The sequence below is a fragment of the Lepus europaeus genome, chromosome 6 (genome assembly GCF_033115175.1).
Source record: "Lepus europaeus isolate LE1 chromosome 6, mLepTim1.pri, whole genome shotgun sequence".
In the NCBI taxonomy this organism is placed as follows: domain Eukaryota; kingdom Metazoa; phylum Chordata; class Mammalia; order Lagomorpha; family Leporidae; genus Lepus; species Lepus europaeus.
In genome coordinates, this window is record NC_084832.1 from 108,484,059 (window position 1) to 108,499,729 (window position 15,671).

General features: G+C 39.0%; 1 protein-coding gene across 4 annotated transcripts in view; it reads right to left on the minus strand.

Moving 5' to 3' along the window:
• The window catches only part of EPS8 (EGFR pathway substrate 8, signaling adaptor), a 205,277-nt gene that overhangs the window by 172,780 nt on the left and 16,826 nt on the right, over positions 1–15,671 (minus strand). Inside the window, exon 1 of one of the 4 annotated variants that reach the window (XM_062194884.1) lies at positions 2,031–2,103. The exons of the other annotated variants lie outside the window; for them this stretch is intronic. The gene's annotated coding sequence lies outside the window, so the exon portion shown is untranslated. Of the gene's footprint in view, positions 1–2,030; positions 2,104–15,671 lie in introns of those variants that run through there. 4 annotated transcript variants of the gene reach the window in all.

The following is a 15,671-nucleotide window of genomic DNA, read 5'->3' on the forward strand; positions in this document are numbered from 1 at the left end:
CAATGAACTGAGGCGAAGGGGAAAAAAAGGCATTGGCTCCAAGGCTACCAACAGATGGCGCTAGAACTTGCAAAGTTTCACTTCTGAACAACTGTTAGGGATCTATTCTATCCCAAGGAAAAGTTTCCGTATTAACATCCAAGTGTAGACAGAAAACAAAGGAGAGGTAGATGTGCATCAGGAAACAATAACACCATGGGAGCCACACAAATCTACAAAGTCCTAGAAATTCTAGCTGCTTAAAATTCAGTTGTGAACAAAACACAATTCACATCTTCAAAGGCTTACAGGTAAGTGCTTCAGTAAAATTAAAGTAAAACCTGAACATCATCCCTTTGGTTTGGCTCAGAGATGTGAGCTCTGGCCCCAGGATACAGAGGGCTGACAACCATAGAAGTGAGGAAGAGCAAACAATAGCTAAGAACGTCTCTTCAAGAATCTTAGCTGGGAAGAAGTCAGAAATAAGGCAGCAGCAAGAGGACACTTAAAGAGAATTTTCCAGATATGTATAGTATCACACCAGGAGACAGGTGAGCCCCAAATGCCTACAATATAAACACTTGGGCACAGACACGTAAATACAAGGGAACTTCAAAAAGTTCATGGAAAATATACATTAAGAAAAAACTATGCAGGGAATCCAGCAAATTTAAATTTTTAATTCCATTTTTCCATGAATTTCTGGAAATATCTTTGTATAAAAGAGAAAGCATTTAAAACCAACACCATGATACATTTCACAATAGACAGAGGCCTAAATTTTTTAATGGCAATCCAGTGTTATTAATTTTAATTATTAATGATTCTTACTACACTCTGGTTTAAGTCAAGGTGAAAATTAGAAGGCAATCAAGCCACAGAACCCCAAGCATTCTCAGAAAAAGCAGTAAAATGGATGAACACACCCTGATACAAACTGGTATTAAAGATATGCATGGGACCAATTGTTTGTTAAAGAGACACGAAATATTTTAGGACTGCATTTGCCAGCCCTCTTAAGTGATGTTGGAGATAGGATCAGAGAGAAACAGTGTGGCAAAAGGAAGTAAATATTCCAAGTACAAGTACTTATTAGAAAAAATAATGTGATTCCACTAAGCCTTGCTTAAACAGGCTGCATCTGTTTTATAACTCCATTAAACCTTGTATATTATTTTGATACAACATATTATACAAACCATAAGCATATCATGGGAAGACAGCTCCTACTTACGTCTAGCCAGTGTAAACAGTCAAGGTGGCAATTAGAAGTCAATGTCTGGCCAAACAAAAATACTTCATATAGTACCTACAATTCTCTTGCTTTTGCAATAGCAATTTATGGCATAGGCTGTGACTTTGATAGACATAATCAAATATATATATTAACAAATATCTATTAAGTGACAGAAAACCAGCATTATTTATATAGTTGAGCAACTGTCACTAGAAATGTACAAACTGACTGACTGCAGAATAAAAGCATGGAAATGATTCCATGAATTCTTAACAATATATTCACTCTTTTTCCTAAAAAGAAAAAATTTTCAAAAATAACTTTAGGAAGTCGGCGATTTAAAAAAAAAAAATCTTCTGATACACAAATAAGGTATACTAACTAAAATGAAGAAGCAATGAACTAAAGTTTTCTCTTAGAACAGAAGTGCTTATATGGTATGGACTTGGCTAACCTGCAGAGATGGATTTATGGCTCCTTCTGCCCACTCCGCCCCTCACCAGGACACAAGCCTAGTGTTACTTAAGCCAACTACCCACAGTTATAACTCTCTAGTTAGGTAGACAGAGCTTGGAAAATTAGGTCACAAGGTTGCCACGGGGACTCCAACCATCTGTCTGGCAAGCGTGGGTGACTTCCTCCACCCTGCAGTCCTGTTGTGCAGTGTCCAACAGTCAAGATAAGAGAAAGGCTAGCAGCATTTTCTGGAGCAGCGACAAAAATTTTGATCCAAATCACTAAGATTGTGGGGAAACTCAGGCACTTTTCTCCTTCCACGGCCAACAAGGTAATCAATGATTTCATAAATATTTACCTTGGACTTTCCATTGTACACAGAAGTCTTTTTGCTTTTTTTGTCAAAGTTCAGATCATTCGTGGTCCAAGGCACACAGGCTGATGTAGGATTTAAAAGCAATTCTTGTGATTCTGCTACTAAACAATGAAGCTTTCTGCGACACAAATAAAGAAATTTTCTGAAATAGATAGTTATGAATCTTTCATTCATAGGAGCTAACTAGAAACACATGAGCCAAACCCATTGTGAGGATCATTTCAATGGTGTGTAATCTGAGAGGTGTGCTGGCTCTGCGTAAGGGGGAGGAGTATACATTCTCCTTTCTTGCAAGGGAAATGCAAAAGCGATTTTGCAACTGTGCAACTCATTTGGTAGTCTTCAAAATCCAAGATAATATTTTCCCCATCTCCAGAGTTTGACACTTTACAACCAGCCTGAAGTCTTTAGTGTGACTTCATTTTATGAATAATGGCTTCTTCATTCCTAAAAGTTTCCAGGAACAAAAAAAGAAACACTGAATAGTATATATGAAAAACACAAGCCATACTTGTCTGATATGATATGAAACTGACTTTAATAGCTGAAAGTCTTTCAAAGGAAGTATTTGTATACTGTAATTTTTCCCAGAGCTCACAAATAACAAATGTTCCTTTGTGCAGCTATTGTAAAATCATATATAATTTGGAATAGACTTATTTTATAAATCCATAGCATCAATGAATGTAGGACATCTTCATATTTTAAAGAAAAAAAATGAATTTTTTGAATATTTGAATGGGAAAATGTATTGAAATTAAGGAGAAAAAGAAGTCAAAAGAGTTATCCTTTAATTTCCACATTTTTTACCATTTACCTGGTCCAAAGAGAATGCTTCTTTTCAGTGTCTGCACTGCCTTCAACAGAGGCTTTCTAAGACTGGGCACTAGTCAGAATAAGAACACTGTCCATCTTGTTCATCACAATATCCTCATTATTTAGTAATAAGACTAGCACTAAATAGACACTTATTTAATATTTCTTTATTGACAGATAAATTCTACTAACTGAAACAATTTATTTTCTTTCAAATACAGTTTGTTATGTCTATAACTGTGAGATCATATAACACGACTGGGCTGCTTTCAGCCAATGGGCCTGCCAAAGACTTACTCCAATCCCTAATTCTGTATAATTTTCTCATTTGTGCACATCACACAAAGGATGACTGGAGAGGCTGAAGTGAATCCAAGAGGACCTGGGGCCTCTACAACAAAACTCATCTCATCAACACAAAGAGCAATTCTATATGTATTTTATTATATTCAATATGCTATTGCATAGGCATTTCTCTTTTACAATTTTCCTTTTAAAGATAATTTTTTGCCTTGGTATTATACATTCTATTTTTTTTTAAGATTTATTTTATTTATCTGAAAGACAGAGTTATAGAGAGGGGTAGAGACAGAGTGAGAGGTCTTCCAACCACTGGTTCACTCCCCAAATGGCTGCAATGGCCAGAGCTGAGCTTATCTGAAGCCAGGAGCTTCTTCCAGGTCTCCCATGTGGGTGCAGCGGCCCAAGGACTTAGGCCATCCTCCGCTGCTTTCCCAGGCACATTAGCAGAGAGCTAGGTCGAAGTGGAGCAGCTGGGAATTGAACTGGCGCCCATATGGAATGCAGGCACCACAGGCCAGGGTTTTCACTTGTTAAGCCACAGCACTGGCCCTGGAATTATCCATTCTAGTAATCATTATGATTGACAGTGGTAACAAAACTTTGCAAGAGTAATTAGAGAGAGAAGAAGAAGATGAAATGATCACAACAAAAGTTTTTAAAAGTTCTTTCAGGGGAAAAAAATACATTGCTGGTTGAACTAGTTTCTCTGGCAATAAACGTTAAAACATGTTTTCAAGTAAGTCTTTGGCAAATTCTCCAGACTCCTAGGGCAGGTACTGTGGCATGTGGGTGAGCCATGGATTGGGATGCCATCCTCTTCTGAGTACCTGGTTTGGAGTCCCTACTCTGCTTCTGATCCAGCTTCTTGCAAATGCTCACCCTGGGAAGTAACAGATGATGGCTCAAGTTCTTGGGCTCCTGCCACCAGGTAGGAGACCTAGATGGAGTTCTTGCTCCTGGTTTTGGCATGCCCCAGCCCTGGCTGTTCTATTTGGGAAGTCAACCAGCAGACAGAAGATGGTATCTCTCTCTCTCTCTTTAAAGTAAATGAAAATAAACAACATTTTCAAAAACCAACCAACTTCCTGAATTCCTCTGCAAGACAGAAAAACCTGACAGGCTTAGATGAGTTACCTAATCTAAAATGCCAACCACTATATTCAATCTATTGCCCCAGGAGCTAACACAGAGCTAGACTAGCCTCTATGAATTAGTGGGTAATAGTTACACCCAATGTCCAAAATCCAATTAGGGTCTATATTAGTCTAATAAAGCCAATGTTAGCTACAAATGTTTGGCTATTAAGTCTTGCAAGAATAGGAATTTCCAAGTTTGGAACTCAAAGTCTTTTCTGTTCATTTAATGAATAAATATTTAATATATATTTGTGTCAAATAATACATTGTTTCTAACAGAATATAATCAAAGATCCCTAGGTGTAGTAGAAATGGCTTACAGGCGTGCCAGCACTGTGGTGTAGCAGGTAAAGCTGCAGCCTGCAGTGCCAACATCCCATATGGGCACTGGTTTGAGTCCCAGCTGCTCCACTTCTGATTCAGCTCTCTGCTTAAAGCCTGGGAAAGCAGTGGAAGATGGCGCAAGTCTTTGGGCCCCTGCACCCATGTGGGAGACCCAGAAGAAGCTCCTGGCTCCTGGTGTCATATCGGCCCAGCTCTGGTTGTTGTGGCCATTTGGGGAATGAACCAGCATGGTAAAGACCAATCTCTCTCTCTCTCTCTCTGCCTCTGCCTCTCTGTAACTCTTTCAAATAAAAAAAAAAAAAATCTTTAAAAAAAATAAAAGAAAGAAATGGCTTATGGGTTCTTGAGAAATTTTAGTATTTCCACTTTTACTACCATCAAACTATCAGATTCTACCTCAGCTTGTTATCCCAATCATTTTAACACTTTACCCATTAGAAATTTATCCAATATTTTGCATCTCCATATAACAATAGCTTAATTTATAATGGGCAGGCGCCACAGCTCACTAGGCTAATCCTCCGCCTGCGGCACCAGCAGCCCAGGTTCTAATCCTGGTTGGGGCGCTGGATTCTGTCCCAGTTGCTCCTCTTCCGGTCCAGATCCCTGCTGTGGCCTGGGGAAGGCAGTGGAGGATGGCCCAAGTACTTGGGCCCTGCACCCGCATGGGAGACCAGGAGGAAGCACCTGACTCCTGGTTTCGGATAGGCACAGCACAACAGCTGTAGTGGCCATTTGGGGGGTGAACCAACGGAAGGAAGACCTTTCTCTCTCTCTCAGTCTAACTCTGCCTATCAAAAAATAAAAAATAGATAAAAATAATCATATAAATGCCATGGAAACCCATAAACGTAATACAAAATGTCACTGGCAGTCACTGGATTAAATTACCCCATTTTTTCAAATCTATCCTGCAGTCCAGTGAGAACTCTCAAAATTATGCTTTACCTATTGCATTAACTGCTTGCTACAGACAAAAAGAAATAAGTACAGGAAGCAGATATAATTGAAGAAGGGAAGACCTGGAGGTAAAAAGAGAAACTATTATTCCTGTTTGAAAACCCTTTATAAAGTCAAGGAGTACCGTATATAAAATTATTTTATATAACATGCAACTTCACTTGAGGTATATTTTAATTAAAATTCTAAAATCTCTTAGGATAAGGAGCTCCTACAAAAAAAAAAAAAATGTCCAAAAGGAACAGGCATTTAAGCTAGTGGTTGAGATGGCTACATCCCTAATCAGAACACCTAGGTTTGATTCCTGTCTCTGAGTCCTGATTCTGGCTTCCTGCTAATGAAAACCCTAGAAAGCAGCTGTGAATGCTTAAGTGTCTCTCTCTCTCTCTCTCTCTCTCTCTCTCTCTCTCTCCCCCCTCCCTCCCTCCCTCCCTCCTTCTCTCCCCTCTCCTGTGTGTGTCTACTTGTCCAACAAACAAAAAGCAATATGTTTCTTTAAACGTAAAAAAGAAATCAGTACCATATATTCAAATATATGAACATAATCATGGTGTTCACAATTAATATAAAAACCGAATGGTGTTAAGATGCACTCCAAAGCTAAGCACTGTTAGCATACTTACTCTGGACAAGATTTCCTTCTCTTCCTAACAAATTGTACTATTTCCTTTTTTTTTTTTTTTAAGATTTTTTTATTTATTTGAAAGTCAGAGGAGTTATACAGAAAGAGAAGGAGAGGCAAAGAGAGAGAGAGAGAGAGGTCTTCCATCTGCTGGTTCACTCCCCAATTGGCTGCAATGACCAGAGCTGCGCCGATCCGAAGCCAGGAGCCAGGAACTTCTTCCGGATCTCCCATGTGGGTGCAGGGGCCCAAGGCCTTGGGCCATATTCCACTGCTTTCCCAGGCCATAGCAGAGAGCTGGACCGCAAGTGGAGCAGCCGGGTCTCAAACCGATGCCCATATGGGATGCCGGCGCTTTAGGCCAGGGTGTTAACCCAGTGCGCCACCACCCCCGGCCACCTGTACTATTTCCAAAATAACTTACTTACGACTTCTGATAAGATGAAGGTGCTGGGAGTTTCAATAACTTCTCTGTTTCAAACTTCTAGTTGCCTAAGTTTCACCACTACCACTAAGAGTGTTTCTTTTTACCCAAACTTCTCCCTCCACTACTGAGCTCTCACCGGGCAGTGAGAAAAATCTAGAACTGTGACTGGAAAGATTGCAAAGTTATGAAAATATGTGTTTCAATCAAATTCATTTGGAAAAAGGCTTCCAGACACTAGGGCTGAAGACAGGGTCAAGGAGGCAGGAGGGACATGCTTTGGAGTGTCAGGGACACCCCACGTGATCACTTATCTGTTTCCTAATTTTAACAGGGCTGTTTTCTTCATGAGACCATGAAAAGTAGCAAGTCCTTTGATAGAAGTGTGAAATATCTAAAATATGGCCAAATGCATGAATCAGTTGTAGTAACCAATGCTGAAAATTTTTGTTTCAACAGTTTGGGTAAAAAAAAAAAAAAAAAGATATGAAAATCTAAGACAACATATGCTTGGAACAATTTGGTAATTCCACAAGGACAGCAAACATAGTAATATATAAAAATAATTTGATTATTCCTTCGTGTAATGAAGTTATGATTTTTCTATTATTCTTGATGCAAGCAGTCTCCAAAAAGTTCATGGAAAGTGTGTGTTATTTTAAAAATAGGCATTGGTTTCAAAAATATTCTGCTTCAAAGTAATCTTACCTTTTACCTCCATTTTTCACAAACTTTTTCAGGCGCTCTTGTACACTGTTGTTCATGCTTGGCTACTGTGGATTATTCACTTAAAATTATTTACTTAAAAAAAGTAAAAATACTTTAAGCAAATCTATAAATTAATGCATATTAAAGTCTTTACAGAGCTATTTTCCTCAATGATTAAAAACTCTTACATATTCTTTGGTCACACACGTTAATCACACACCTTTATGAATATCATGTGACTAATTCTACAAGAATTGGCCCAAGGACAAGATTTTTATCACAGAAGGAATTCCATTGCTTCTAAATTATTCAGAATCTAAGAAGGCCCCCACAAAGAGCTAAATAAAAAATACCAGCAAAATTTAGCTCTCTTTTGACTAAAATAATCTTGGTACACAAAAAATTTGACACTGTAGTTGTAGTACATAATACTGAAAATAGCCTACATACTAGAAGTTACCTGATCATGTAGATAACACATGAAAACGAGAAAGACAACTCAATATAAAGATAGGGATTCTAAGTTAACATTCCTAAAGAGTCATATACTAAAACTCCCAGCTACATATAGTTTATCATAAAAGAGTTAACATTGTGCAAATCTACTGGGAAAATAAATTGGATACTACACACACCTATAACAGAAATATCCTGAACATGCTTCTGTGGGAAGAGGAGGGGAAAAAAATCTATCTCAATTCAGTAATATTCTTTTTTCTTCCATATGTGGAAGGAACAATGAAATGCAGAGTTTGTCTGACTAAAAACAAGTCATTAATTTGCCAGCTTACCCACAAGTTGAATTTCATGAAATACAGGTCCACCAAAAAGAAAGCAAAGCAAGCTTTTATATTATGAAAACCTACAGTGGTGAAGCAGTATCTTCACTCTGGGTCACCACTAACATAGCTTTCTCTGAATTTTAAAAGTCAGGTAATTAAAACTATCTTTTTGTAAATTCAAATCTAAAATTACCATTAAACTCAAATGTCAAAATTATTGTTGAAAATTAGGTAAATTATATTCAATGTATTTTCAAAAGGAATGTTTACTGCTTTCTGGCCACCTTTTTCAACATTTTATTCTCTAAAGAAAAATATTAAAAATAACTAAAATATTAAAATACACCAAAATACCAGAATGTGCAGAAAAAAATACAGTATTTAATTATCACAAATTTCAGACACTGGAAATATATTATTGTATCAGATCAACAAATATCTCAACAACACAGATGATATTTCTAGAACAGGGAATAGCTTAGGTAGTATTCTAGTGGTACTAAAACAAGATTTTCTAAACAAAATGAAATTCAACATCCTTCAATAACGGACTTTAAAAATGTTTATCCCTCCCTTTAAGTACAAACTTCCCTTCCTTCTATTGGACTTCATTTTTCTTTTTCTATTTCTCTTGCTCTTTGTCTTTCTCTTCTTAGAGTAAAAACACAATTTTCAATTGCAGAACTTCAACCTCTCATCAAGCACACAATTCATTTAACACATTATTTTAGCACATTCCTAAGTATTGCTTCAAGGTCTGTTCAGAAAGTATTCATGGCTTTGAATTCTAGACTGGTGGGGCTGGCACTGTGGCACAGAGGGTTAAGCCTCTGCGTGTAGTGCCAGCAGCCCATATGGATGCCAGTTTGAGTCCTGGCAGCTCCACTTCTGATCCAGCTCCCTGCTAATGTGCCTGGGAAAGCAGCAGCAGATGGGAAACCCAGAAGAAGCTCCTGGTTTCGGCCTGGCCCAGCTCCGGCCATTGCAGCCATTTGAGAAATGTACCACCAGAAAGAAGTTCACTCACTTGCTCGCTCTCTCCCTCTCTCTCTCTCTCTACCTCTGCCTTTCAATTGAATACATAAATCTTTAAAAAATAAATTAATAAAAGAATTCTATACTGGCTGAAAGAGGACTAGCTTCTGCCTTCACAGGATATCACACCTTGAAATCACTATGCTAATAAACCTAAGAGTGAGAATGGTTTCAGACAGTACCTCTGACATCACTCAAAAACATGCAAGTCCTCTTTAATATTTCCTATATAATCACTTGAGAATCACAGAACTCAAAAGGAGCACTACTATACACAGGGCTATATTTTGACAGCCACATGATTAGAGGGGAAGAATCACGCAATTCTTAAACAGGTTTGGTACCTTTATTCTCTCCTACTGCAACATAATGAGTAGTGTGTTGTAAGGTTACTTACAAAAATGAAAAATAACTGGTTATTCATTTCTTTTTTTTTTAAACTTTTATTTAATGAATATAAATTTCCAGTGTACAGCTTATGGATTACAGTGGCTTCCCCCTCCCATAACTTCCCTCCCACCCGCAACCCTCCCCTCTCCCGCTCCCTCTCCCCTTCCATTTGCATCAAGATTCATTTTCAATTCTCTTTATATACAGAAGATCAATTTAGTATAAAGGTTTCAACAGTTTGCACTCACATAGACACACAAAGTGAAACATACTGTTTGAATACTAGTTATAGCATCAAATCACAATGTACAGCACATTAAGGACAGAGATCCCACATGAGGAGCAAGTGCACAGTGGCTCCTGTTGTTGACCCAACAAATTGACACTCTAGTTTATGGCGCCAGTAACCACCCTAGGCTGTCTTCATGAGTTGCCAAGGCTATTTCTAACAATCCCATCAGCTCTAAATGTAGGAATATGCAGAATGTCCCACCACTCCCATCATGCCAACCCATTCTGCACATGCCACACAAATTCGTCTTTCTGCTTGGTACGCCCTAGTGTTGCACCTTAGACTCGTTCCAAGCCTCAAAAATTCATCCTGTAAAACTCAAACGTCATCTTCGCCAGGAAAGAAAATTCTCTCACTCCCTTGGCCAATGTAAGTCTCTCCTTTCTACATGCACTGGAACATAAATTTATATACTATTTTTTTTTTATTTAACTTCCCCCACAACAACTGTGTCAAGTAGGTTACTATTGTTATTCCCACTTCTTAGATAAGAAAACTAAATAGATACCGTCTCCCTGACTCCAAAGTCCATTGTTCACTTTTTAATATGGACTTCCTGTAGCTCCACACTCTGCTGAAAAGCTTGTCTGGCTGCCTCCCATCTCTGAGTCTCCAGATGACAGAAGGCAGAGATCCTGTCTTAATTCATCTTTGTATTTTCTGTGGCTGGCACAGAAAAGATATGCAACAAATGCTCAATAAATGATGGATGAATAAACAAATGAAATGGAATAATGCTCAACTTCATTTTGGAGAAACACTCGTTCCCCTTCTAAATATTTAGTCTGTAAAAAGTATGATAATAAGTGCTAATTTCATTTCACAAGCACTTTGCAAGTGTATATCCCATGTGATATGCTGTGCTTGAACACCACAGGAGATTCAAAGATAACTGAATTCCTTGCCCTTGAGAAACTTAAAATTCACTGGGAGAAAGGGATAAACAACAAGCTGGTTGCTACCATGACTTGTTTTATTTTTCCTTAATCCCCCACCATTTCCTCTTTTGAAAAGAACCTCACTCTCTGTAAACATGTTCCAACACCACACACCTCTGGTCAGTGGGATAGCTCAAACAGTGAACAGAAAAAAAGAAAGCAAATTTTACATACACAATCTTTTGAGTCATTCACTATTAACTCAATACTCATTTAAGTGAAAGAATTTTAAAATCTAGGAAATCCTGGATCCTGGCCTGGAACTTTTTCTTTCGTGAGAGACAGCACAGCTAAGTGGAAAGGGCAGGGTTATTGAACTCAAAAAGATCAAGGTTCCCATTCCAGCTCTGTTTCTCCCCACGGGAATCCTGTGCAAGTTTATTTTTCTGAGACTACTCCCTCTATACTATGGAGGGAAAGAGACAGTAAAGAGTAAGAGCTCTTGATTAAAAAAGAGTTAAAGGAGATAATGTATGCAACACCTGCCACACCAAAGGAACTATTATGTCAACCCCCTCAGGAGGCTACTTGAAGGCTGTTTTTTTTTTTTTAACTTAAATGAAACAATATAAATACCCTCACCCCAGTGTCAATAACACAAAATGTTTGCCAAAAGACAGGTACTTGAAAAAAAGCCACTGGTGCAGGAGGAGTGCCAGGAGGTTAAGATTCAAGACCAATGCAAGTGCTGTTAAGCTACAGTTAAGTCTTGGTTGAATTTCTAACTGGTGCAGGCATCATCTGTTCTTCCTAGCATACACTCTGCAAATTCCCTATTCCAGATACTCTTGTAAGAAAGAAAACTTTGTTTCCTATGGTTAAATCTAAAAGAACATATGGATGTTACTCTGGAATAACTACACTTTCACAAAGAAGAATCTCTCAATTAGGAAGAGGAAAATGAATCATGCACAATGTCTAGGAATCAACCTCTACACGCAATGGATGTTGTATTATATTTTAATCCCCAAGGCATTGCTCAACTGTTCCTAGTAAGCAATTTTGCAGAACAATTTTTAAACATCAAACTAAAACTCTTTCCTGGGGGCAGTGTCAAGGCACAGTAGGTTAAGGCAACACTTGCAATGCCAGCATCTAGCATTAGAGTGCTGGCTGCTCCACTTCCAATTCAGCCCCTGTCACTCACACAGGAGACTCTGATGGAGTGCCTGGCTCCTGGCTTCAGCCTGCCCCAGCTTGAGCTACTGTTGCCATTTGAGAAATGAATCAGTCATGGAAGATATCTGTGTGTGTGTGTGTGTGTGTCTTTATCTACCCATCTCTCCCTCCTACTCTTCCTCCCTTTCTCCCTCTGGTCACTCTGCTTTTCAAAAAAATAAATATTTTTAAATAAATAAAAATGCTTTCTATTATAAACCTAATTTACAATCTATTCCCTTAAAAATCACCTTTATGTGTGCTGGAGACATAGATTTTATACCTTTCACAAAAATTAACTAAAAATAGACCATTGACCAAAATGTAAAATTGCAAAGCTATGACACTTTTCAAAAGAAAAAAAAAGAGGATAAAACATAGGTAGTCTTGGGTTTAATGATGAGTTTTTAAATATGACACTAAAAGCCTATCCGTAAAATTGGTAGGTTGGTTTCATTAAAATCACTTGGGGCCACCATTATGATGCAGTAGGAACAAGCGATCACCTGTGATGCTGGGATCCCATATTGGAGTGCCAGGATGAATCCTGGCTGCTCCGCTTCTGATTGAGCTTCCCATTAATGTACCTTGGAAGGTAGTAGAAGATGGACCAAAACTTGGGGCCCTGCCACTCAGCTGGGAGACCAAGATGGAGCTCCTGGCTTCATTCTGACTGAGCCCTGGCTGTTGTGGCCACTTGAGAGTGAACCAACAGATGGAAGATGGAGATTCTCTCTCTCTCTTGCTCATTCTGCCTTTCATATAAATGTGTTTTAAAAAAAAAGGGGGGGGGGGCGCGCAATGGCTCACTTGGTTAATCCTCCTCCTGCGGCGCTGGCATTCCATATGGGTGCTGGGTTCTAGTCCCGGTTGCTCCTCTTCCAGTCCAGCTCTCTGCTGTGGCCCAGGAGGGCAGTGGAGGATGGCCCAAGTGTTTGGGCCCCTGCACCCGCATGAGAGACCAGGAGGAAGCACCTGACTCCTGGCTTCGGATCGGCACAGTGCTGGCTGTAGCGGCCATTTGGGGGGTCAATCAACAGAAGGAAGACCTTTCTTTCTCTCTCTCTTACTGTCTAACTCTGCCTGTCAAAAAAAACAAAATAAAATAAAAATAAAAAAATATCTTCTCTGATAAAAACACTTAAGAGAATAAAAAGATAAGCCAGCCTAGAAGAAAACATTTGTAGAACATATATCTGACAGTGCTTATATATAAAAAATAAAGAATTTTTAGGCCGGCGTCGTGGCTTAACAGGCTAATCCTCTGCCTTGTAGCACCGGCACACCAGGTTCTAGTCCCAGTCGGGGCGCCGGATTCTATCCCAGTTGCCCCTCTTCCAGGCCAGCTCTCTGCTATGGCCCGGGAAGGCAGTGGAGGATGGCCCAGGTCCTTGGGCCCTGCACCTGCATGGGAGACCAGGAGAAGCACCTGGCTTCTGGCTTCGGATCGGCGAGATGCGCCGGCCGCAGCGGCCATTGGAGGATGAACCAACGGCAAAAAGGAAGACCTTTCTCTGTCTCTCTCTCTCACTATCCACTCTGCCTGTCAAAAAAAATTTTAAAAATAAAAAAATAAACATAATTTAAAAAAATAAAATAAAGAATTTTTATAACCAACAATAAGAAAATAGACAAGTCCATTAAAAAGTGAGCAAAAGATCTGAACCAACATCTTACCACAGAAAATACAGATGGAAAACATGAAGTGAAGTTAACAATGTACATCACTATGGAATTCCAAATTACTTATATTAGATATTGCATGTATCTATTAGAATTAATAAAATTCAAAACACTGATAAAATTAAATGCTAGCAAGGATGTGGAGCAACAGGTATTCTCCTACACTGCTGGTGGAAATTCAAAGTGGTACAGCCACTTTGGGAAAGAGTCTGACAATTTCTTTTATAAAGCTAGTCATAGGCATTTCATACAATCCAGCTATCATTCTCCTAGGTATTGACCCAACTGGTTTGAAAACGATGTCTGCTCATAGATCTTCACATGAAAATCCATGGTAGCTTTATTTATAGTGCCCAAAACTGAGAGCAACCAAGACATCCTTCACTAGGTGAACAAAGTGTGATACATCCATGATTGCAATATTGTTAAGTGATAAAAAGAAACTGAGTTACTGAACCACAAGACGACATGGATGAATCTTAAATGTGTATAAGTGAAATAAACCAGTCTGCCAGGGCTCTATGATTCCAATTATATGGCATCTGGAAAAGGCAATAGCACAGAGAAAGCTAAAAAAAAAAAAAAAAAAAAGTCAATGGTTGTCAGAGGACAAGTGGGAGAAGGGGACGATAGGGGAAGTATTGGAGATTTTTAATGCATTGAAATTATTCTGTATGGTAATTATGCTACTTACACTAGTAAGTGTATCAAAGTATGCAACTATCAAAACTCACAGAACTTCAGCAGATAAAGAGTGAACCTTAATGTATGCATATGTAATAAAATAATTTAGAGGACCATGGGATCCCAAGATGGAATGCAGATTGCAACAACAGTATCCAACTGTATTATACACAGGAGGAGTGCAACACTCTCACCAGAGTGGACAGGAGGAAAAGGTGCTTGGCTAACGAACTTTGGAAATGAGTGGAGGCTTTGTAAAAGCACAAGGAAGTGCACATAAGCACTGTCCTCTGGTTGATGAGAGTTCCTTCCCATGGAAGCACAGGTTAACAGCTCTCACTCTGCTATACATGTATAATGCAAATGAACAATTAAGCAAATGGATGGCAGATGGTGGGATCCAGATTTCTTCTCACTGCTGGAGTGAGTTTACAGATAAACAAGAGAAGACTACAATGATACAAATGTCAATGGATAAGGGTGAGAGACACTTGTGTGAATTCATATTGAGCTTAACACAGACACACAGTCACATGGAAATGTACATACATGTATGAATACCTACAAAGAAATATGTATAGATGCATGAGTTTGTATTCCTTGCTTTGTCAGATGAGGGAGTTTAAAGGCAATGACTACAGTAGCAAAAAGTACACCTACCACTGAAATTTCAGCTTTGGGAACCATTTCCAAATAAAAGTCATCAAACTGGAGAAATGGCTGGTTTTAGACTGGCACAAGATATATACAAGATGAGCCTGGAGTATCTTATAGTGCCAGAAAAATTAAAAAATGCTTCAAAAGCAACAAAAAAACCTCACTCACATTGACACTGGTGTGTCAAAGGCACATGGGGGCCAAGCTGCAGCAATTTGAACAACAAAACAAGACAGCACTTATTTCTACCCAAAGTAGGAAAACATCTCCATGAGTCTGAAGCAATATAAGCCAATGATTGAGTAAACAAATACAAAAGGGAAAAGAGGAAAATCTCCCAGGCAGAAGCCTTCCAAGTACTTAATATAGAACTCCACCCCCTCCCAGGGTGGGGGAAGCACAGCGACTTCCTTCTGAGAGCACAGCATGGAAAGGGGGAAGAAGAGAGAAAGTGTACAGTGGGAACTCAGATATTACCTCTGCCAGATGACCAACATGATCATCTGTGTTGACAAGATGGTTATGCACCCTTTGATATGACAGGACACCAATGGCACTCTATCTATGATCTTCCTCTCACAAACCCACAATCACAGCCTCATACTGAGAAAAATAACAGATAAATTCCAGTGGAGGAGCACTGTGCAAAATAGCTAATCTGTGCTCCTCAAAACCATCAATGCCATCAAA